At 41.1% G+C, this 25,182-nt stretch overlaps 1 protein-coding gene and 1 pseudogene across 2 annotated transcripts in view; one reads left to right on the top strand and one right to left on the bottom strand.

Annotated features, from left to right (window-relative positions):
• Positions 1–25,182, top strand: part of LOC139468152 (cyclin-dependent kinase-like 4) — a 493,691-nt gene that overhangs the window by 153,668 nt on the left and 314,841 nt on the right. The window lies entirely within an intron of this gene.
• Positions 203–8,649, bottom strand: LOC139468599 (uncharacterized; annotated as a pseudogene).

Raw genomic sequence — 25,182 nt, forward strand, 5'->3', positions numbered from 1 at the left:
CCTCCTTTACAGTGGCCGCCCGGTATATTCTAAGGCATTTGCTTATTTTCTCTACAGAGGTGGAAATGGACATTGAAAACCAACATGACGCTACTAATTGAACAATATTGAAAGTTGTTTTCGACTAGACAGGGTTGAAGAGAAAGTTAAAGTTGTGAATTATTAACAGCAGATACATAGGATAAGTAACATAACATTTCATTTATATCATTGGTGGAAGTTCAATTCCTTTCATTCGCCGACCCCACACGTATCTGTTTACTTGATTGATAGCGTCTACACATTCTTGTTTTTCCTTTGCTTTGTCCTTGGGTGGGAAGGTACTGAATACGACATCAAATATCATGGCCATCTTTGCGATGTCATGGCTGCACAGTGACGTTTTGGCCTGACTTTATTAACCCGTACACATTTCTTTTATACGTTTCTCGCAGGGTGAAAACAGTTCTATAAAGTTCTTTTGCAAGCTGCTTACGGCTCTGTCCACCTCGCTGCCTTGCTTCTTCTACTACGTCCTGTTGACAATTCCGTGAGTCCAGGGAGGTTTTAATGTTGATATCGCATATTCTGCATGGCAAATCTGCTACCCGCAGATCCCAAAATCTGCTTTCCGTGATGATGTTGGAGTGCGTTGATGTTAAAGACGTGGCGGATGGCATTACAGTTGAGAGTCGTTGAGAGGGGAGATTATGACAGTGGTGGTGACGACAATGCATTGTTTAACGGAGACAGGGCACGTAATGGAAGGACTGATATTGGTGAAGGCGGCTTGGTGTCAGAAACCATCAACTCTACCATCAGTCGCAATTCCTGGATTTCCTTTTTGAGGCTGGCGACTTCAAGTTTCAGTGTAACGATATCTGCGTCACTGGAATGGTCAGACAGTCCTGTTGTTGAGGTAGATACATGGCTTGGTGATCATGATGTGCATAGGGTCGTTTCAGGCGATGCAAGTGGGGAAGTTGGAGGAGACGATGCATTCGTCGACTGGCCTGATGCCGGTCCTCTTCCAAGAATCAGGAACTATAATGATGTGAAGAAGAATTTGTTAGGTCATACAACATACACGGGCAACACAGGTTATAACTTAGCTACCAACTTGCTCATACTGTCTCAGAAGTCTGGTTAATAAGACGAGATAAATTCTTTACTAAAATAATTAGTCCTGACAGTAATGAGAAAGGAAACCTAAATTCACCTCATTCCCAGGATTTGTCCTTTTCTTGGTTCGCTCTTGCTCTTGCTCTTGCTGCATATCCTATGAGATACAAAATTAATATATATTATGAAATGTTTTAGGACATCATTTGCAGAGAAACGAAAAGAGAAAGTGAAAATTCATATATATAACAGTTACTAAATATAATCCACACAACCATGCAGTAATGTATACGCTACAAACCTCTCGTTTCCTCTTTCTTATACTGGTCGTGCGAGTACCCTGAAATTAAAAAGATTCGTAATAGAATGCAAAGCTTATCATTGGTGAAAAAACTTCGTATGTTAAGTTCGCCTATAAGTTCTTGCCATTTTTTTCACAGCTGTATAGAATTCACTGTAAGTTATCATTTGTGTCTTTGTTTCATGGGTCCAGTCTGTTCAGGTGTAAACACATGTCAACATCAATTTATGACATATATACAGGCAGCTTTCTGATGTAATTACATACTTGCATATGAAGCTAGATAGTATTGATATTATTGTCAAAGTAAGTCAAATGGATTACATGGACAGATAATGTCTGATCAATGCAATATGTATTAAATTCCAATGGGAACATTGGCATGAAATGTTGTTGCTAAGTTGAATAATGCCAATTTAAGATCTACTAGTATTCTATCAGAGCTTCATTGTACCTCCAGATTATTTCATTTATAACAGTTTTCCGTGAGTGACATATTTTCTTATTTTAAATGACATCCTCCCTTTGTATCTCTAAATTAAACAAATGTACGTCTAACATGTACATTTTCACAGTTATTGCTGTGTAAAATTTACCATTGTGGAAGGGACAACAACCTCTGGCGGAGACTTGGGGGGAAGTGTCCATGTTGGATCACGGCCTGTATCACTTTCATTCCCGCTCTCACTGAGGTACAGTTGAAAGCTTTCAACCTGAATGAAAGATAGAACAGTATTTTATCAGGTGAAGTTTTTGTCATCGAAAGGTATTGAAAACTAATATAGAACTGTAGGGTGTACGCCGCGGCGTGTATAGTTACCTCTGAACCTGTCTCTTCTGGTGTACACAAAGGTGTGTGTCTGGATTGCTGGTAACCCTGGAAAACTATGTCAAATGTACATAAGCATATACGAAACCAAGGCTACAAATGTGTGTATTGTAGTTTACACAATACTATTTGCAAACAAATTGACATTTCAGTTTAGAATTTGATATAAATATTTTTTAACAAACAAGTTACATTGGTGCTTCTCGACTACCTACAGGTATGAACACAATTGTCATTTAGAAAGTGGTGAAATGTAACAAATATTATATTTGGGAAACAGCTCTCTTAGTACAGATTATCCTACTTTTTTGGACAGGTATTTTTAACATTATGATGGTATTACAGGAACTGGCGTTGTACTAGGAATACAATAATAATTTTGAAATTAAGACAAACCAGACAGAATTGCACAAGATTAACGAGAGCAATCATACATCTATATATGCAGAAGGCTACTCTTGTTTTAATAACGATTTAGTACACATGGACATTGTTTGCACTCACTGTTAAGACAATGTCCTCGTACGGAATGCATCGCTTGTTTGACGTGATGATCATTCCTAGGAAAGGGTCATTAACATACACAGATGCATTGAATATCCTCCCATTGACATGATGAAAAAAGCAATCCCCTCCAGTCAATTTACGCGAATCTTCGGATGCCTGTGTTCCCTTTGGTTGATGACTATAATAATATAATAATGGTATGTACGTGTACAAAATGAGTGATTGCTGTCTAAATGTCTACCAAAAAATACAAAATTATAGGTTACAAATATTTTAACGAGACTAAAATATTTGTGTGCTCATAATCACATGTTTCAAATTTTCCACGTAGTGTCATGGTGAGGATCGTAACATAGATGTTAAGAAACGCATTTCCTGCTTATATTTAAAACGATTGCCATGAAGCAAAGAAAAACTCTTGATTTACGTGGCGTTAAATACATTGGTGTATCGTTGATTGGGGATACATTTTAGAGAATACTTGACATGATTTGCTTACCTTTATCTAAACAATGGAGATGGAAATCCCAAACAAGAATCTCCATGATTCTAATGAGTGATTCGCCCTGCATTTGTTGTTCTCCAGCAGTCAATCGGCTCAAAACTCCTTGAGACAAAACGTTGTTCTCGTCCTAGATTTCAAGGAGCAACACCGCAATTCTCTTTCAGATTAAATCCTCCTTGGGGCACTTATTGCATTTTCCTTGCTCAAGAAAATCTACATGACATAGTTGTAACCATTTTCCTTAATAAAAAATGTTACCACACAAAAAACTTCATTTTTGTATGATATACGACCACCCTTACGGGTCCTCACCCCCCACGGCGCCTCACGCCAGGGGGAGCAACTCTCACCCAAATCACTTTCCTTATGTCATCTGTGCTGATTTTTCACACAAGACAAAATAAGAGAATCTATTGTTCAAGAACCATGGCTGACCAAACTGTATGTATGGTACATTCCTTTCATTGCACGTATCTTTCTGATCTTTATATCGCACTGATACACTTTAATACCCTTCCTGCCCACCTCAGAAATTACTAAGACAGGCACGAACGCTGCCTAAAATGTCTGGCGGAGGACATTGCCTTTACCCCCTGGGCCCCCAAAAAGAGACAAGTTGACTTGCTCCACTTTAAAGAGGTCTATTAATAGATATCAGATCTGCTAAGACCTACCCCCTCCCTTTCCAAAAAGGGTAAAAAAGCTGCCGAGACTGTCTCCCCCACTCCCTCTCCAGGGGGCGGCTGAGAAGGCTCGAGGGTCCCCGAAGTAAGCACTGCACCCTCTCCTGCACTGTCTTTTGCAGACTTTTCTGCGTTACTTAAGTCGCAGATGGCGTCGATGATGGAGGAGGTGAAGTCTTGGCTCCGGCAGGAGCTATGGGCTGAACCTTCCCAGTTGTCGGCGCCGGACATGGCCTCGAGACCTTGTGTTATGCCTGGCGTCGGCCGAGGCAGACCACTTGGTCTCGGGGACGATCTGAGACCGGGCTTCGGCTCCGGCTCGAGGTCGCTCCCCAGCGGAGGGGTGGCGGGCGCCTGCCCGTGCACTACCGAAGCACAATTTTCCCTAGCGGAGCCAGACGCCTCTTCCGAGGCCGAGGCTTCCACTAGTGGATACCTAGCCCGGAGCCAGGTGGGTTCCCTTGAACCCTCGGCACCGGGACTCGGCTTCGGGCCGGGTGCAGAGGCACGTGTGGGAAAGGATTGTCCAGGTACTGCCTCAGGTGGTTGCACCCATGCCAGAGTCAGAGACCCCCAACTTGACTAAGGTCAAGCAGGGCCGGCGGTTGCCCCCTTTCCCGCTTGCAGTGCGGAGTTGAAGGCTGCTTACATAGGCTTCGAGGAGCAATATCATAATGCATGCCAACAGCTCCGTGTGTCCCTACACTCTGCGTATCTGTTGGCTGTACAGAGGGAGTTAACGGGAGATGGTGGCGCAACTAATGGAAGTTCAATCATCTTGCGCGGGAGCTATTCGTAGCTGTGCCTCGCAGATGATGTGCGCTGTTATGGGACAGCGCAGGCTGTGGATGTCGGTATCTAAATACTCGACTTCCACACGCCAAGACCTACTTGCTTTGCAATATAAGATGGGTGCCACCCTCTTCCCAGGGGCTCAGCAGGTGGTCTGAGAGGCCGCTCAATTGTATACTTCCATCAAAGACTCTAACGCCTTGTTGGAGGTACCAAGGGTTAAAACCGCGTAAGCCGGCCTCTCCTCTCCACCCCTCCTACGCTGACGCACCGGTTCAGAAGTCCACACCTGCTTGGAAGCAGCCTCTTCCTTCAGGTAAGGGCGCCGGGAGGAGCAAGAGAGTTATTGAACTGCTGACAGCCGGGGTTCACTGCCTCAAGCCGGATGTCCCCGTAGGTGGCCGACTGGCTCTATTCCTGAAGGAATGGGAGACAGTTACATCACAATCCCTGGACCCCGTCCACGTTAAGGGATGGCCATTTACCAGGGTGGAAACGTCATCCGCCCCCCTTCTCCTGGATAAAGCACACTCTGGTGCCTGCTACCCGAGAGAAGGCGGAATTCCTCCGAGGCGAGGTCGACGCACTTCTTATGAAAGCTGCGATCGAACCGGGTCCCGAGGGACAGGAAAGCGCTTCTAGTCGACTTATTCCCAAGTCACCAAACAGTGATCTCAGTTGTCGAGACAGGAGAATGGCTAATGTCAATAGACCTAAAATACGCCTATCTCTACGTACCAATACACCCCGAGTTCAAGAAATACCTTAGGTTTTCTTTCGACGGGAGGTGTTATCAGTTCAGGGTTCTACCATTCGGGATCTCCACGGCCCCGAGGGTGTTCACCAAGCTGATGTTGATTCCTGCCCAAGTGGCCAGGTCGAAAGGTAGGTTCTGCCATCCGTACCTCGTTGACTGGTTACTAAAAACTCTATCGCAATCCCTGCGTCAGATAGCTACACGATAGTCAATCTCAAGAAGCCAGATCTGAGCCCTACTCAGAATCTAGTCTTCCTAGGGGCGAATTTCAACACGGTGAGAGGACGTGTATCTCTGTCACAAGATATCAAGTTCCTTATGCGCAAGTCACACTGCTCGTACACCAGTTACTGGGCAACATGGCGGCGACAGTGGATGTGGTCTGGTTGGCGCGTTTGAGAATGAGTCACATTCAACAAGCACTCTGTCGACTTTGGGCGGACTTGGAAGATCTCGAGACTGTGCTCGAGACTCTGTAGTGGCTCATTACACACCTTCAGTGGTGGACCGAGGTCCGGAATCTGTCCCGGGGGCTCCCCCTCGACACTCCCGTTCCGTCTCTCACAGTTCAAACAAATGCGTCACTCTTCGGCTGGGGAGGCGTTCTGAATGATCACACTGCCTTAGGACTATGGTCCCAGCAGGAGATCAAACTGCATATCAATGTGCTAGAACTGAGAGCGGTCAGGTTGGTGTTCCAACGCTTCCCGGATCTGCTTCGTGGCCAAGTGGTTCGTCTAGAGATGGACAACCAAACAGCGATGACTTACATCCGGAAGCAAGGGGGAACGGCGTCTCCGTCGCTTCGCCAAGAGACGTGGCAGTTCCTACTATGGTGCGACTCTCACGATATCAGGGTGCTACCTGTTTATCTCCCGGGGGTGGACAACGTCCATGCGGACGCTCTGTCTCGCCGGATCCTCGCTCCTCACAAGTGGAGGCTCGACCCAGGGATATTTGGGATTTTCTCCCTGTTATACAGGTCGTTACAGGTGGATCTGTTTGCGTCTGGGGTGAATCACCAGACACAAACGTTCTGCTCCCTAGTCCCCGGCCCGAGGTCGGTGGCACTGGACACCTTCCAGCTAGATTGGACGGACAGAGTTCTGTGGGCATTCCCCCCAGTACCTCTGATTTCCAAGGTCCTGTCTCAGCTAGGCACTCAGCCTGCGCGACTACTTGTGCTCCTGGCACCTCTTTAGTCGGCGCAGAGTTGGTTTCCAGTAATACTCTGGTTTCTGGCTCAGCCTCCTGTTATACAACCAGACCTCCTATCCCAGAACGGGGCCCTCCACCCGAATCCCAGGATTCAGTGGGTGGCTTGGCTACAGTCAGGAATCGCTTCCAAAAGAGCGGTATTCCTGCACGAGTTGCAGACACAATACTGGCTTCGTGGAGGGATTTCGACAAACGTTCAGTACGAGGATAGATAGACCTGCTATGCGCGCTGGTGTGTTGATAAAGTGATTGCAGATATTTTTTCTGCAGATCTCTTAGCCGTGCTTGAGTTCCTCCAGTCGCGACTAGATGACAGCCTGGCCGCATCAACAGTCCGAGGGTACTCTACAGCTATCGCAGCTTTTCACGTCACTGTCGATGGGGCACTTCTGGGTGCACACCCATTAGTGCAGCGCTTTTTAGCAGGTGTGGACCGGCAGACGTGTAGACGACATTCGTGTTATGTCAGACGCTTCCGAAATAACTGTCTTCCACCGGGACAGAGTCAGTTTTCGACTACCGGACTCTTACCGTCCTAAGGTCGCACACGCCTTCCACGTGAACGGCTCCTATTGAGCTACCTGCTCTTTCACAGCCTTCCTCGTCGGGGACCACTGCAAGACATGCTCATGTCTTGGATGTCCGCAGGACCCTCAAGGGGTATATCAGCAAAACTATGGGTATCCGTAAGCAACTATTTTGCTGTTACGGCGGTAGGAAGGCTGGCTCACCTGCGAACAAACAATTATTCTCAAGGTGGATAGTTTCAACCATTTGTACAGCATATACGCTTACAGGTAGGGACCCCCCTACCAGGTTGAAGGCTCATTCGGTTAGAGCAGTGGCTACGTCACAAGCGTACGCCGCGGCTCTGCCCATAGAGGAGATCTGCTCCGCGGCTATTTGGAGGCAGCCAAGCACGTTCATCAAACATTACCAACTCGACAAACAATCAAGCGAGCGTGCTCGGTTTGGTCAGTCAGTTCTCCGAGCAAAGTTCTAATCTCTAGCCGATTGAGCATTCGAGATTTTAGACAGTCCTCCGGTATACTGCTCAGTAATATCAGTCCTTACTACTCGATAATACTCGTATTTTGCACACGCGTTCCTTCGATCCTCGGGGACCCTCTGGCCTAGCTCAGAGCGGGTTATAGTCTCTAGTGATCTACGCTCCTATATCACTTGTTCAAAAAAGTGTGGGGTGTTTCGAGTTCTCAACTTATGACAAGCCGCAAAAACAGGCTTGATCATAATATATGGTCGACCACGCCCTGTCTCTAGCCCCCGCCTTTCGACGGTGGTGCCTCACGATAAAGTTGGTTCCATCTATTGAACACTATATTTTATTCTGTTGAATAATCAAATATGATGTATTTATTTACGCCTGTTGCTGACGGATGCCACTTCCTAGATTATCTTTGGGAGTCTGTCTTGATGCAATAAGTGCCCCAAGGAGGATTTAATCTGAAAGAGAATTTTACAAACCTGTAGAGGTTTTGAATTCTCTGATGAAATCCTCCTTGGGGCACGGCCACCCACCTCCCCACATTCCGTCAGCATTTGACATATGGAAAGTGATTTGGGTGAGAGTTGCTCCCCCTGGTGTGAGGCGCCGTGGGGGGTGAGGCCCCGTAAGGGTGGTCGTATATCATACAAAAACAAAGTTTTTTGTGTGGTAACATTTTTTATTGAGGAAAATGGTTACAACTATATCATGTAGATTTTCTTGAGCAAGGAAAATGCAATAAGTGCCCCAAGGAGGATTTCATCAGAGAATTCATAATATCTACAGGTTTGTAAAAGTTTTTGTTCGACTGTAGGGCTAAACATCCTGGGTCCGGGTAAACAGTTCCTGCTCTCTCAGTACCCCCGGATAGTCACTGCACTGAATGTGTCATCGTCCAGCTGACTAAGGAATGACGAAACTTCATCTTCCAGGTTGCCTGTAATTGACATACCATATTATAGTGATCCCATTGTCTGGTATGTCGCAAATGCCAAAATGCCAGAACAATATTCTCTGAAGTATAAATAGTTTAGGGTTTTCACGCATCTACAGGTTCGTCGTGGTCATGACATAACTGATCACCTGTAAGGCTTTCTTTTACACATCATTATTGATTTTATACACCCGTGAAACACACAGCCTGGCATACTGTGGTACTGGTGGCAAACCTTTTACCAAGCCTACCCAATGTCTACATTTGTAATACATGGTTCGTTTTGTATTCTATAGCACAGAATATCAGATTGTTAGCTACGAATCTGACCTAGTGTAGCATGTGCATGTTATATCTCTCATGTAATATTTATTCATAACAATCTGGGAATGGGAGCCATATTATCATAAGTACATACTGCATCGACTGTCGTGTTGATATTATGGCATTTAAAATTTATAGGTTAAATTATCCTATTTTTTCGGTTTCCTGCAGCTATATCAAACGTATCCCTGTGTAATGTATGTATATTGTCTTATAAACATGCGAATAAACATTTATAAAACAGAAACGTACCTATGGAAATCCAAGTGTTCCATTTCTTGGGGAAGTTGTCGAAATTGACGTTGACTTTCCTCAAAACTAGGTCAACATCCACTACACACCCGGATCTCCACTTGCCGGATTCGGTGTCAAGAGCCTGAACACGAGTGCCAACACGTATGCTAGTTGTCTCCTCCATGGTTTGGGACGTTTCGCTATACTTACTTACTTATGTTGGAGATTTTACGTGCGCTTTCCGACTGCAGCGTATTTCGCACACGGGCCCGGCCAGGCCATTTAATGTGTTTCCGAAAAGGGGAAAAAGTTGTTTGGCAATCCAGTAGGGGTGTTTTAGTGGTTGCTTAAATAGAATTTTGGAAATTTTGAGATTTGGAAAAAATGTCAAGAGGGTTTGGGGGGCGAACTAAGGGAGCTGAGTATGGAAGTTTGTTAGTTTGATATTGTGGTTTGGTTTTGGTAGTTTATTGGGGTTTTAAATGCGATTTATTAGTCCTGTTTTGATTAAATATATGCCTAAGGCTTTGAATTTTTCTATTTTATTTTGTTGGTTTAGGATTGCTTCTAGAGTAAGAGCCTTATTTAGATTTAGGGTGGTTTGTAGTGTAGTTCGGTGTGTTAGGTAGTGTGTGCAGTGTATGAGCCTGATATTGGATTGAGTCTAGTTTTTTGCTTTGGGATTGGTTTAGGGTGTCGTATATGGTACATCCGTAGTCAATTTTAGATCTAATTAGTGATATATAGAGTGAGAGGAGGGTGTCTTTGGAGGCTCCCCAGTTTGAGCCAGTTAGGCATCTTAGCGTATTTAGATCTTTGCTACATTTAGTTATTAGATTATTTATGTGAGCGTCCCATGAGAGATGTTCATCGAAATTATGTCCTAAGAATTTGGTTTGTTTTAGGAATTGGATTGGTTTGTTGTTTAGCTGGAGTTTTGGGGAGGCGGGTTTCATGTTTTTGTGTTTCAATACTATTCCTGTAGTTTTTTCCGAGTTAAGGGAGAAGCCCAATTTGTCAGCCCATTGCTTTATTTTGTTTAGAGATTTTTGGAGTAGGTTTTGGGCCATTTTAATGCTGTTTGTGTGGATCCAGAGGGCTCAATCATCCGCGAATTTAGATGTGTTTATTTTAGTGGATAGGCCCTCGAATAGATCATTTATCATTATATTGAAGAGTGTGGGGCTGAGGATACTGCCCTGGGGAGTGCCATTTTCTAGGGGACATTGGTCCGATAGCGTTTGGTCTATACCCATTGTATAGGAAGTCCTGGATGTAGTTTATTATTTGACCTTTGAGTCCTATTTTTTGTAGTTTTTGTATTAGCCCGTCGTGCCATACCATGTCGAAAGCTTTGGAGAAGTCTAAGAAGATGCCTGTAGTATATTGTTTGCTGAGTTGTCCTGTTTTAATGTCCTGCTCTAGTTGGGCGAGGTTATCTAGGGTTGAGCGGCCAGGAGTGAAACCACTTTGATCTGGGTTTATGATGTTATTTTGAGTTAGGTAATGTTGTAGTCTGTTTTTAGCCAAAGATACCATTACTTTACATAAGTTTGAAGTTAAGGAAATTGGTCTATAGGAGCCTGATTAACTGGTTTATTAGGCTTAGAGATTGGTATGACTAAGGCCTGTTTCCAGGGAGTAGGTACTTGTCCGTTTAGGTAGATGAGATTGTATAGTTTAAGTAGTGCCTGGAGTAGTTTAGGGGTGAGTTTTTTAATTATTTGGTAAGAAGTTAGGTCCAATCCTGGGGCTGTGCCCTTTTTCCTGTTTTGGAGTACGTAAAGTAGCTCCTCCATTGTGTAAGGGTGGTTTATTTCTAGGTTGTCATTATTCGGTTCTTTGGTGGATTTGTTTTCTGTTTTAAGTTTATCTTGAAATTTTTGGCTAAAGTTGTTGTTACTGCTCAGGCCGAAAAGTGGTTGGCGAGGTTATTTGCCTTTTCGGCGGGTTTTTTTTTAATTATTAATGTTCAATGTTTTTTTATGACGTTTTAAGCCTCTAATGGCGTGGATTTTTCGCCAGACCATTCTGGCGTCTGTACGGTTATTTATTTCTTCACAGAATTTTTTCCAGTTTCTGGTTTTAGATATTTTGACAAGACTTTGAACTTGGTGGTTTAGTTTTTGAGCTATTTTTAGATGTTTATAGTCGTGTTTGGCTTTATTGAAGGCTGATTTACATTTACGTCTAGTTTGTTCCATTTCCACCATGGTACTGTAGGTTTGCCTGTTTTAGTTGTTTTAAAAGGGATGGAGGTTTTGGCTGCTTTTATTATGTAATCTGTTTTTACAGTAGATTTCTGGATCATCATTTTCTAATTCGTTTAAATTAGCCTGATTGCAGATCACTTGAAATTGGTCCCAGTTTGCTTGGTTATAACAGAATTTTGGTTCTTGATTTTCTATTTGTATTGGTACGTTTGTATCTCCTATGGTTATGTTTATGGGGAAGTGATCACTACCTAGTGGAACATTGTGTACTTCCCATTGAGTACTTTGGGCTAGATCTGTGGTGCATATAGTTAGGTCAATAGCCGACGTTTTTTGGTTAATCTTATCGTACCTCGTGGGTTGGCTGTTATTTAGGAGTACTAGGTTGTTTGTTTCTATCCATTCGGATATTAGTTTGCCATGATTATCTATTTTATCATTTATGCTCCAGGTAGGATGGTGAGCGTTAAAGTCTCCTAGGAATATAGTGGATTTGTTGCTGATTTGGAGTAGCTTAATTATTTAGATCCTCAGGTTGGACTTTTTGTTCTACCCATTCTATATTAATTATGTTTATCTTTTTGTTATTTAATGTGATTTGAATGCCGTTAGCTTCTAGGTTTGGCGTGTCTATCTTTATTTCTTAGTAGTTTATATCTTCCCTGATATATATAATCAGTCCTCCTGCGGCTCTACCTGTTTTTGGTTTAGCTCTATCTGTTCTGAGTTATAGTTCGGTAGTGTGAATTTGGATTTTTTGGAGAATTTAGTTTCCTGAATACAAGCAATATTTGGGCCTTTATCTCGTTTGAATTTAGCTTTTAGTTCATGGCTGTAGGAGGTGAGTCCGTTGGCGTTCCACTGAAAAATATTTAGTCCTTCCATTATTGGGGTCGGGTGTTTGGTCATTTTGGTTTTAGTTTTATTTTACTTGGTGACTTCTTTTAGATGAAGGTTAAAGAGGAAGAAGGGGAGATTGGTTAAGTTTAGATTGAATGCTACTTTGTGGAAGAATTTCATGCTAGCGTTAGGTGAGTTTTAACTATACATGTAAGCTAGGAGTAAAGTGAGAATATTTAGGTTTTTGATGTTGGTTACTTGGTTTTTTTTGCGGTTTAGTTTTTTGTTTCTTTTAGGGGCTGAGAAGGTAGTTTTTTTTACTTTAGTTGGAGTAGCTGCGATTGTTTCTTCTGTTGTGGAGTACTCTTCTTCATCAGTTAAGTTAGATTTAGCTGTTTGGGTTTCCATAGGGGTGGCTTGCGGTGTGGAGGGTTGTGTTTGGGCTTGCGGGGTGGGTGTAGCTGTGGATTTAGTGTTTGTGTTTTGTTGTTGTGCTTGCTTGTGGGGGAGTGTTGTTGCCTTGTGGGCTGTAGAGTGTTTGGATGAGGGTCGTGATGTGGTTTGTTTTGCATGCGGGTGTTGATGTTGTGGCTATGTGAGGTATGGGAGAGTTGGTGGGTGGTTGTGTGGCTGCATGTGTGTGTGAGGTGGGTGCGGTTTCTATGTCGTCGCCCCAGACAGAGCTTGCGGTTATGGGTGTGGTGTTTGTTTGAGGGATGGTGTTTGGGTGCGGTGTAGGGAGAAGTGGTTTTGATGCGGGTGATGCAAATTTTCGTGTTTGGATTTTGTCCGTTTCTATGTTAATGTGTTTGTTGGCCTGCTGGGTGAGGGTGTGGGCATTGGTTTGAAAGTGAGGTGTGTTTGATGGATTTGCAGTAGATACCCAGGGTGAGCATGTGCCTGTGCAGTCTGTGCGCATTTTTTACATTTAGTTTTTTGAAATGTGCATTGGGAGGCTGTGTGATTATATTTGCGGCAGTTGGAACATTTTTTACCTGTTTTATATAGGGTTTGACTTCTAAGTTAGTGTGGGCTCTGAAAGATATGTGTTTAGGATCTACGGGAAATCTAGCGGGTTTTTTTTTAAGTTGATGATAACAATTGAGGTTGGGACCGTTTTTTCCGTTTCTAGTTGAGGTGATTCTGCGGGTATTTGTGATTTGAGGTTGAGGGTTTAGGTCTTGGTTTATTTTTGCTTTAGGGAGTAAAGTTCTAAATCTTCAGTTGTTTCTCTTGGATTGACTCTAATTACGCCTCGTGTGTATTGCTGCCAGTTGTTTTTTTTGTTTGATTACGGTAACGTGGAATATTTGAGTTATTTTATTGGCTGCCATGAAGGATTCTTGGTTAGGGAAAATAATTTGGTATCCTTTGTTGGTTTTTTTAATGTTGCTGTAGTTCATCTTTTCTCGTTTGAACCAGAATCCTATTTTGTCTATTGAAAGTTGGTGTGTGAGTGTGGTGCCTGAACCTGCGGAGAAGAAGTAGAGGGCGAAGCTTTAAGGTGGTGAGGAAGGCAGTCGGGGAGGGTCTGGGCGATGGAGTTTGAGTGGATGTGTCGAGTTTGCGTTTTTTGGTGTTTTTATGTGGCGAGTTTGCTGGTTTGGTGGGGGTGGTGTGTTTCGTGTTTTCGCCATACTCGGTCGGGACGATGTTTTCGAGTGACCTCCCAGAAGTGTTGTGCTCTTCCGCAGGCGTGGGTGAGTAAGGAGCTGGGATGTCTGCGAGTGTGACGTTGCGGGTGTCAGTCATGTTGTTTGGGTGTTGTGTTGGAGAGTTTCAGAGTGTGTGTTGTGGTGAGTGGTAGTCGAGTGGAAGTGGGGAGTGGTGTTTTGGGGAGGTGAGTTGGTTTGTTGTTTTTACTGGGTGAGTTGTGTTAAGGAGGTGGAGGAGGGTGCAGTGGTTATTTGTTGTTGGGTTTTAGTAGGAGGCTTTGGGAAATGGATTAATTATTAAAGATTTATTTTGTTGCTGGAAGGCTGGGATTAGATGATGATGAGCGTGGTTTGTGTTTTTAGAGAGACAAGCGTGGGTGTGAGATTAAGGTGTTGTTTGAAGTATTGGTTTAAGGGGCCGTCACACCATGACGTTCTGGTCAACGTTCTCTGAACATTTCAATCGTTCAATTTTTGAGCGATGGGGTTGGGGATGAGAACTAAGGGAGCTGGGTATGGTGGATGTTTGTTTGTTTATGTGATTTTGATTTGGTAGATTATTGTGTTTTTAGATGCGTTTTATAAGTTCTGTTTTGATTAAGAATGCGCCTAAGGCTTTGAAGTTTTCTAGTTTATTTTGTGGGTTTAGTATTGCTTCTAGAGTGAGAGCCTTGTTTAGATTGAGGGTGGTTTGTAATGCGGTTCGATGTGTTAGGTAGTGTGTGCAGTGGATGAGTGCGTGTTCTTGGGTTTCTAGTTGTTTGCAGTGTGGGCAGTTACCTGTAGTGTGTGTTTTTATTTTTTTTAGGTGGTTATATAGGTTGGTGTGTTCTGTTTGGAGTTTAGTGATGACTCTGTCGATTTTTTTTGATGGGTGGAGAATTTTTGGTTTGGTTAGTGGTTTGCTGAGCACTTTTTTGTTTTGGCTATTTGAGTTAAGATATAGGTTATGCCATTTTTTGGTGATTTTTTGCTTGTTTACACTTTTAATTTCTGATTTTGAGATGGGTAGGTTTAAGCTTATTTTATTTTGTTTAGCTGCTTTATCGGCGTTTTCATTACCGTATATTCCTACGTGGGCGGGTATCCACAAGAAGGTTATTTGTTTGCCTGCCTGAGTTAGGTCGTGGGAGCTTTTAAGTATTTGATTTACTAATTTAGGTCGTTTTTTTGTATTTTTGTTTTGGAGGGCTTGCAGTCCACTTAGGGAGTCGGTAAGTATTAGGATTTTTTTGTGGTGTTTAGGCTATTTTCGTTGAAACGTTATTTATAGTCATTTGACTCAAAGCCGTTGGTAAATAAGCCGTTACCAATCAGTGCCAATGACCACTGTTATTGTTTTAAGTGTAGGGCAGCAAAAGTGTACTACAGACGGGGAGAAAACTATGTTGTTTCAGCACTTGAGAATACAATAGACACCAGTAACCTGACACACTTGGCGTCCTTTCGCAACGGTGTCAGCATGTCAAAGCCCCTCTATTGATGTCATAAAGGAATTGAATGTTTTTACTTGAAAAGCGGATGATAAGTGTGAGAAGCCATCAAAGAGATGACATCGTGTTTGCTTAGAATATAGAATAATGACTTCAAAGACATTACACTATGCAGTCATTTTTGTCGTCTTGTTCTTAATATTCCTTCACTGCAATAGGATTGCTACGCAGTATATGATTTATTTGACGTTACTTTGAATTCAAGACCAGAGGTAATGCCCGAACATGTTATGTATCGATACCGGTTGTTTATAAATGTTCACTAAAGGAGGGAGGGCTAAAATTGAAACATTCTCATGTCGGTGTGTTTAGTTATGCATGTGGCGCCTGCACTAAAGAAGTGAGTGAATGTTAAGAAGACGAGATCACATGTACCTGCATCATGCATCACAGAAAACAATCTAGGTATGGTTTGACAATGTTTTATAACGTTTTTTTAAAACGGATAGGACAAAACAAGCCCGTGCTGGCTTCTGTTGCTGCCTCTCCGAAGATCTGAATAATAAGGTTATCATACTCATTGCCACATATTAGTTCTAAAATAAGCACATTTACAACGCGGGAGTGTTGGCTCATTGTTTATGTACCACACCCTATATTAATGGAGTGTTGGACATTTCCCCCACAATGACAATTCCTAATTTGGACAACAGCCCATAATGACTTCTTTCAGTGGCATTTAGAAGTTGGAGTGATGAAGTAAGACGAGTTCTATGGATGAACAACTTCTTTATTACAATAAGTGCGACGTTTCGGTGTAGATCCTAACACGTTTATCAAGCAATAGATGGATAGGGCTAAACAACATAGGTATATATACACTTATTGACATCTAAGTTGTTACAGTGACTAGTTGATGGACACAGAGAGGTGATTAAGCTAAGTTGTCTTTTTACCTCATCCGACTGCGTGGAAACTAGTCTCAGATAAACACAGATTCTAACCAAGTCTGATCTTCTTTGACAAAGAATGCATGAATCGGTTGAGTGACCTCCTTCCATCAGATTGAAAGGATTACCCACAGAGAAAGAAAGGCAGTCTATATATGTTTCCAATATCCTGTTATAATTAGTGGTGAATGATAGAAAACACATTCTGATAGATATCCTGAGACGCCTCCAAAAGTCCACTTTATAATTCTTACAAAAAGTAATATGCTAAAGTAATAACATTTGATGGCTTATCCACTTATATATACCAATATGCTCATCGCATCAAGTGTTACGGAGTGGTGACTAGCAATCATATATGCAAAAATCAAACTGCTGAGGATACAATGTACTTTATAGCGAGCTGCAATCTTCTTAATGCGTTCTGATGCCATTGTAAAATCCCTCGCTGCCTGTCTTTCTTTGATGTTTAGACGGAGAAAATCTATTGTTTTAGAACAATCTCTGTTTACTGATAGAAATGTGTACATACTATGATTTATTTACCATATTTTACACATGTAATTGGATGCACGCAATGAATACGGATACATGGTTTAAACATATTTTTATTATCCCCCGCCGCGCGAAAGCGCGAAGCGGGGGATATGGTATTCACGACCGTCCGTACGTCCGTCCGTACGTCCGTCCGTACGTCCGTCCGTACGTCCCACCTGTTTGTTGCCGCGATATCTCAAGAACTAAACACTGGATTGTCTTCATATTTGGAACTATGGTGTATATACAGACTCCGCAGACACCAGTCGGTTTTGGTGACCTTGACCCCATTTTCAAGGTCACAGCAGGCATATCTGCTTTTGGAGTTGGAAAACGGTGTTGCCGCAATATCTCAAGAACTAATCTCTGGAATGTCTTCATATTTGGAACTATGGTGTATATACAGACTCCGCAGACACCAGTCGGTTTTGGTGACCTTGACCCCATTTTCAAGGTCACAGCAGGCATATCTGCTTTTGGAGTTGGAAAACGGTGTTGCCGCAATATCTCAAGAACTAATCTCTGGATTGTCTTCATATTTGTAACTATGGTGTATATACAGACTCTGCAGACACCAGTTGGTTTTAGTGACCTTGACCCCATTTTCAAGGTCACAGCAGGCATATCTGCTTTTGGAGTTGGAAAACGGTGTTGACACAATATCTCAAGAACTAATCTCTGGAATGTCTTCATATTTGGAACTATGGTGTATATACAGACTCCGCAGACACCAGTCGGTTTTGGTGACCTTGACCCCATTTTCAAGGTCACAGCAGGCATATCTGCTTTTGGAGTTGGAAAACGGTGTTGCCGCAATATCTCAAGAACTAATCTCTGGATTGTCTTCATATTTGTAACTATGGTGTATATACAGACTCCGCAGACACCAGTCAGTTTTGGTGACCTTGACCCCATTTTCAAGGTCACAGCAGGCAAATCTGCTTTTGGAGTTGGAAAACAGTGTTGCCGCGATATCTCAAGAACTAATCTCTGGATTGTCTTCATATTTGGTACTATGGTGTATATACAGACTCTGCAGACACCAGTCGGTTTTTGTGACCTTAAATTAATTTTCAAGGTAACATTAACTTAATTTTCAAGGTAACAGACTCCGCAGACACCAGTTGGTTTTGGTGACCTTGACCCCATTTTCAAGGTCACAGCAGGCATATCTGCTTTTGGAGTTGGAAAACGGTGTTGCCGCAATATTGGTGACCTTGACCCCATTTTCAAGGTCACAGCAGGCATATCTGCTTTTGGAGTTGGAAAACGGTGTTGCCGCGATATCTCAAGAACTAATCGCTGGATTGTCTTCATATTTGGAACTATAGTGTATATACAGACACCGCATACACCTGTCAGATTTGGTGACCTTGACCCCATTTTCAAGGTCACAGCAGGCAAATCTGTTTTTGGAGTTGGAAAACGGTGTTGCCACAATATCTCAAGAACTAATCGCTGGATTGTCTTCATATTTGGTACTATGGTGTACAGGCGGGGGATATTTCGTCACTCTGTGACAAATACTTGTTTCAACTGAAATTTGGGATCGGTAAACAAGGCAACGCTTATTTGAATATATCTTCCAACATAGAAATCGGATATAGTTAAGGTGTATACATACATAATATTTACAGAAAAAATACCTTGGTCTTCAGTTATCAAGAGTGACCAGTTGTGTCCAGTTTTTATCGTCAGAATGATGGGGCTATACGTGATATTAACTACTACATAATGTACACAAGATACATACATTTTATATGCTAGGGTTTGGTGTATTATTTAAGTTTAAATCTTCCAGAATTTATGATGAAAGTATGGACAGACAGGAGAATTTCTTGATTTGCTTCAGATGATAGGGCTTCACATCCGTAAAGTACTGTATTAATATCATATCCTTTTATGTAATATAATAAATTGCTTCTAATTTGATTATAATTGCAACAAACAAAGAAGTAATGTAGCGGGTCTTCATAATGGTGACCACAGGATACATGAAGGCGGATATAGTTATAGTGGGATGTATGGTGAGAGGGGTGTGTATGAATGTAAGCATGAGTACGAGGGATACATGAAGGCGGATATAGTTATAGTGGGGTGTATGGTGAGAGGGGTGTGTATGTATGTAAGCATGAGTACGAGGGATACATGAGGGCGGATATAGTTATATTGGGATGTATGGTGAGAGGGGTGTGTATGTATGAAAGCAAACGCATGAATTGGACGTGCTTGTATTGATGTTAATTTTGACAATGTTTTATGCTTAAGCGTATCAAACGTCATATTGGCCGGGCATTGTACATACCCATCCGAAATACCCGCAATATGCTGGCAGACTCATAGGATTTGCCATATTTACAAAATGAAATCATATTTGTATGATTTAAACAAAATTTATTTGAAAATGAAATGGGATTGCTCAACAGACATACACTTGCAAAAGACCTCTCCCGTACAAAAAACACAATAAGAAATGTGACATGTAACACAAATTTCTTTGTGAGGGTAATATATTTTATGTACCGATTAAATAATGTTGATATCACCTTGTAGATTAGTATTTACAAACAACACGGTCTTGATATTAAAGCCCCTGACATGAGGGGCGGTCGGGTAGCCTGGTGGTTAAATCGTTCGCTCGTCACGCCGAAGACCCGGGTTCGATTCCCGACATGGGTACAATGTGTGAAGCCCATTTCTGGTGTCCCAAGCCGTGATATTGCTGGAATATTGCTAAAAGCGGCGTAAAACCATACTCAAGGCACTCACCCTGACATGAAAATGGCCCCTGGCATGTTTATCTGATTTCACAATAACTCAAACTTTAACTTTGAAAACTGTCTTCGTTATGGTTGCCACTGGATCATCATGAATAAATCTGTAAGACCTGTGTTCGTTTTAATCGCTACAGCCCAGTCTTAAGTTGATTAAATCTATTACCAAATGATTAAAATAATCTATGGGAAGGGAAAATATTGTTTTTATAATTCAGTGCCGCAAAGATGATTCTGGAGTATGTTGTATAATCTAGTATCGTATGTGGATCATCGTCTTTATACTGGTTTGGTAATACATACACTAGTCAGGAGGTTCTCTTATCAATTGTATTTATATTAATAAAATTTATTTTCAAAATAAATCAACTAAATTATCATTTCTAATGTCTTAAATATTCTAGTTTATGTCCCTAACTTACGTTTAACATCAGACATGTTCAGGTCAGATAGTTATAATTCACCCAATATGCTGCTGATAAGAAAATAATATTTGAATGCGCGCCTGATTTAATCGGAGCATATGTTAACGTTGTATAGAGGCCTGACGTAAATTGAGTATCGCCTGTCTGTAAAGTGTGACCTTCATGGCGCCCTTATGTATTGGAAATATCAAGGTAGGTTTTTAAATGAACATGTAAAATAACATCAATATTATTTCTGAAATTACATTTGTTCGTCATTGAGAATATTGTGATTGTCATTGTCTTACTTAAACCATTCGAGTGACTCCGGTTTTCATTACGTGTAACAGTGAGGCATTAATACATTCTTACACCCCTCACGTAATTTGCTTCGTCTCGATAAACAATTCAAAGGAAAGCTTGTGTAATCGGTAACGAGGTAGTGTCCCTAATAGATGGGCGTGAAGCTTTGATGACAATACCCTAATTACTTCATGATATACATGACGATGAATGAGCGGCAACAGTCGGTTCAAATGTGTAATGTTTACATGTACTCATCAGTTCTAAGAAATATATGTCTAATCGATTTAAATTTCTCAATCAAATCTAGTTATAATTAGACTGATAAATCTATGCATGCATATCCCCGTGCCTTTCTCTAATATAGGAAACCAGCTCTTCACTAAGTTTATTTCTGAAGCTTCGTGTAAAGTTGTGTTATTTCATTGTGGTATCAGTACATGTATGTCTTTGACTTGCATTTGCATGTATTTGCGGTGGATACGCTCTAAACCTGGTATGATTCATAAACACATGCTTATGATATAGTCGGAATGGAATGGAAAAGAGAATAATCATGGAAATGGTTTTGTTGATTTTATTTCCATCTCAAAATGCGCATTTGTTTACAATGTTAATAATCGTTCACACATGAAGAACCAGTCACTGTGTAATACAAATACCTAACGACAACTACTGTGTCTCGAAAGTGTCGCGATAGTGGCAGGAAAGTGTCGCGATAGTGCTGTGAAAGTGTCGCGAAAGTGTCGCGAAAGTGCCGTGAAAGTGTCGTGAAAGTGTCGCGAAAGTACTGCAATCTTGTAAAATGTTATTGCGAAAAATGTCGCGAAAGTGGCGCAATAGTTTCGCGTTAGTGTAAGGGAAGTTACTTATGAAATGTAGTGTAAGCTATGATCTATTACGTATCAACTAATCTATAAATAGCGATGACAACTATGGCTCAACAGTGGAGATGTGATTTGCATTTAGACAAATGATATGATAGATGTATAACCATGAATCTGTGCAGATTTACACTCATGGGGAAGCAGATTCAATGCAACCGACGTTGTGTGGGTGTTTACTGTGGGATCCACTCTTATTACATCAGACAGGGAAATATAAATTACTTTTGTTCTGTATGTGGGATAGGGGTCAAAGGTCGTTATTGTTTATGTAAGAAACACGTCGCTGATAGGGTCAGGAACCAAATTATTTACGCTAGGAAGAGAGATTACATCAACGAGAGGAATAGGTTGGGGAGAATACGTGTTTAGATATATGAAAAACAACCATTAGAGATTTGACTCATTTTGCATATACCATCAAATCACAATGGTTTTTGTGAGAGAGTTGAAGGCTTTGGCAAAACAATGTGGTCTACATGGTAATTCTCGAATGAGAAAAGCTGAATTGATTGATTTACTCGGTTTGGAATACAACAAACCCCAGACTGTTAGAGAACTCAAAGCTCAAGCGAAAAAAAGTGGACTGAGAGGTTATTCTCGAATGAGAAAAGCTGAATTGATCGCTTTACTAGATAATAATAAATCAGATGGTGATGTTGTTAAACCCACTGTTGTTGATAATAATGAGTTAAAATTTGTACCCACAGCTGGCGTTGGTAAATATCTAAGAGGTTGGAAGATGGATGTTAATTCCAACATGGATGTTAATGATGTTATGCCCATCGTATTGAGCAAAATTAATGAGGAGTTAGATGATTTAAATAGTATAGAATACCAGCTGACAGTTAAAATGTCATTGAGTAAAAGTAACGCAGACGATAACACTGAATATACTGAACCTTATTTCCGAAGCAATCAAGAAGTTATAACTGAATCCGATACTATAAGCACATCATTAGATACATCAATTCAGAGGATACAAGACACTTTAGAACGCTGGACAAATAGAGGTTTGGGTTGGGGTGTGGATAAAATCGATAGTTTATATTTAGATATAGCAAATTATATGCCCTTCAAAGGTGGATCTTATATAGATTTACCCCCGTATTATAAAAAGAAAAAAGCCATAATTAATGTAAAAAATAAAGGCAAAGACTGTTTCAGAATGATGATAAGATCTGCATTGTTCCCCGCAAATTCTAAAATTGCAAATAGACCTTCTAGCTATCCCCAAAACGACGGACTAAACCTTGATGCTATAGACGAACCTACACCAATCTCACAAATTGATAAGGCGGAAAAGCAAAATAATTTAGGTATGAATGTTTTCGGACATTCTCCTAAAGGAATTGTTGTACACAGGATAAGCTCCGCTCCGGAACATATTCCCAGAATCAATTCATTTCTGATTGAAAAAGATGGTAAATATCATTAAACATGGATAAAGAGTTTAATTAAGTAGGCTATTATACGCTCAAACAACTCATAAGGAAAAGAAATATTTCTGCGAAAGATGCCTGCATGGGTACAGCAGACAAGATCTATTAGAAGCGCATAACGAAGACTGCAGAGGTGTTGGACAGACTGCTTTCAGGATCGATATGCCTAAAGAGGGAAAAAATATACTAAAATTTGAACATTATTGTAATCAAATGCCAGTACCATACGTTATTTACACCGACTTCAAAGCACTTATCAAACCTATAGAAAATACACAATACTGAATGTAGTTTTACATACAAAACTCAAGAACTTATTCCTTGTGGGTTTGGATATATAGTTGTAAGGTATGATGGGAAAACAAACCCGCCCGTGATTTACAGAGGTCCTGATGTAGCGGGAAAGTTCCTAGAATATCTACAAAACGAAGAGAGAATAATCAGGGAAAATTTATCGCTTAAGAAACCCATGTGTATGACGAGGGATGATTGGAGGGCCTATAAGAAGTCAACGGGTTGTCATGTTTGTAATAAACCCCTGAATGGGGATTCCGTAAGAGATCATTGACACGTCACGGGTAATGATCAGGGAGCCGCGCATAACGAGTGTAACTTGAAACTAAAAATGAATTCTCAAACAATACCCATCCCCGTTGTGTTTCACAACCTTAGAGGATATGATTCACATCTCATCATGCAAGCTATCTCAAAGACTGACGGCGGCTTAACATGGATTCCTAACAATATGGAAAAATATAAATCAGTCTCGTTGACTAAAACTATACATTATAAGGACAAGGATGGTAAAGCCAGAATAAAGCAAAGTAATGGGCTTAGATTCATAGACTCCGTACAGTTTCTGTTATCTTCCCTGGACAATTTAGCTAATGCGAACAATCCTGATGACTTTGCAATAACAAATCAATATACTGATCGGTTAACACAGTATTTATTGCTAAGAAAAGGTGTATATCCTTATGAATATATGGATGATTGGTCTAGATTCAACGAAACTAAATCACCCCTTGAATCATTCTATAGTAACTTAACAGAATCTAAAATAACTGATGTCGATTATGAACACGCTCTGACGGTCTGGTTTAAGGTAGGTTGTAAGAATTTAGGTGATTATCACAATCTGTACTTAAAAAAACGATTTACTGTTCCTTGTCGATATATTCGAGACTTTAGAAAGACATGTTTAAAACAATACGGCTTGGACCCGGCATGGTACTATTCCAGTCCTGGACTATCGTGGGATGCATTGTTGAAAAAGACCGGTGTAGAACTAAAATTACTCACCAATTACGATATGCACTTGTTTATTGAGAAAGGATTAAAAGGTGGTATATCGATGGTAGCGAAAAGGTATTCTAAGGCTAATAATAAATTAGTGGAAGGATATGATCCGAGTAAACCTGACACGCACATATTATATCTCGACGCCAACAATTTGTATGGATGGGCGGGTGGTTTTGAGTGGGTTGATGTGAATAGTATCGATGTGAATGATATCCCCACAGGTTCCGATTAAGGGTACATACTAGAAGTTGACTTGGAATATCCAAAAGAGTTGCACAAAGATCATAACAGTTATCCGCTAGCTCCCGAAACATTAATGGTTAATAAAGTTTGGATGTCGGAATATCAACACTCCTTGATGGGTAATATTAGGTTAGCTAACGTATAAAAACTCGTACCAAATTTGATGGATAAGACAAAATATATAGTTCATTACAGAAATCTCCAGTTATGTCTATCGTTATGTATGAAAATAAAGAAAATACACAGAGTTCTAAAGTTTGATCAAAGCCCTTGGATGGAACCCTATATAAGGCTGAACACAGATTTAAGAAAGATGGCTACCAGCGATTTCGAAAAGAATCTATATAAGCTCATGAATAACTCAGTATTTGGTAAAACTATAGAGAATCTAAGGGGGCGTGTTGATGTTAAATTAGTCAGATCTAATGAGGAAGAAAGACTTAGGAAACTTATAGCCAGTCCGGCTTTTAACAGAAGCAAGATATTTGATAACGACTTAGCGGCGCTGCTTATGCAGAAGAGTAATATAAAATTCAACAGACCGGTGTACGTTGGTATGAGTATTCTTGACTTGTCAAAACACTTAATGTATGACTTTTATTACAACGAACTTAAGAAGCAATACGGCAATAGATGCGAGGTGTTATATACCGACACAGATTCTTTGTTGATGGAAATACAAACCAAGGATGTGTATAAAGATATGGCCGAAAAAATAGATATGTACGACACGAGCCATTACCCAAAAGATAATCCACTGCACAGCGTAGTAAATAAAAAGGTGTTAGGTAAGATGAAGGATGAATGTGCTGGGACCCCTATTGAGGAGTATGTCGGATTAAGACCTAAGATGTATTCTATAAAGAAGTCTGATAATGGGGAGATTAGAAAAGCTAAGGGTGTTAAGAAGTATGTTGTAAAAAAGCATATCAAACACGAACAGTATAAAGAAGCATTATTCAACGGTAGAACATTCAAGCACGAGATGAACACTTTAAGAAGTGTCAATCA

The sequence above is a fragment of the Haliotis cracherodii genome, unplaced genomic scaffold (genome assembly GCF_022045235.1).
Source record: "Haliotis cracherodii isolate W230 unplaced genomic scaffold, xgHalCrac1.p SCAF_2, whole genome shotgun sequence".
NCBI classification, from domain to species: Eukaryota; Metazoa; Mollusca; class Gastropoda; order Lepetellida; family Haliotidae; genus Haliotis; species Haliotis cracherodii.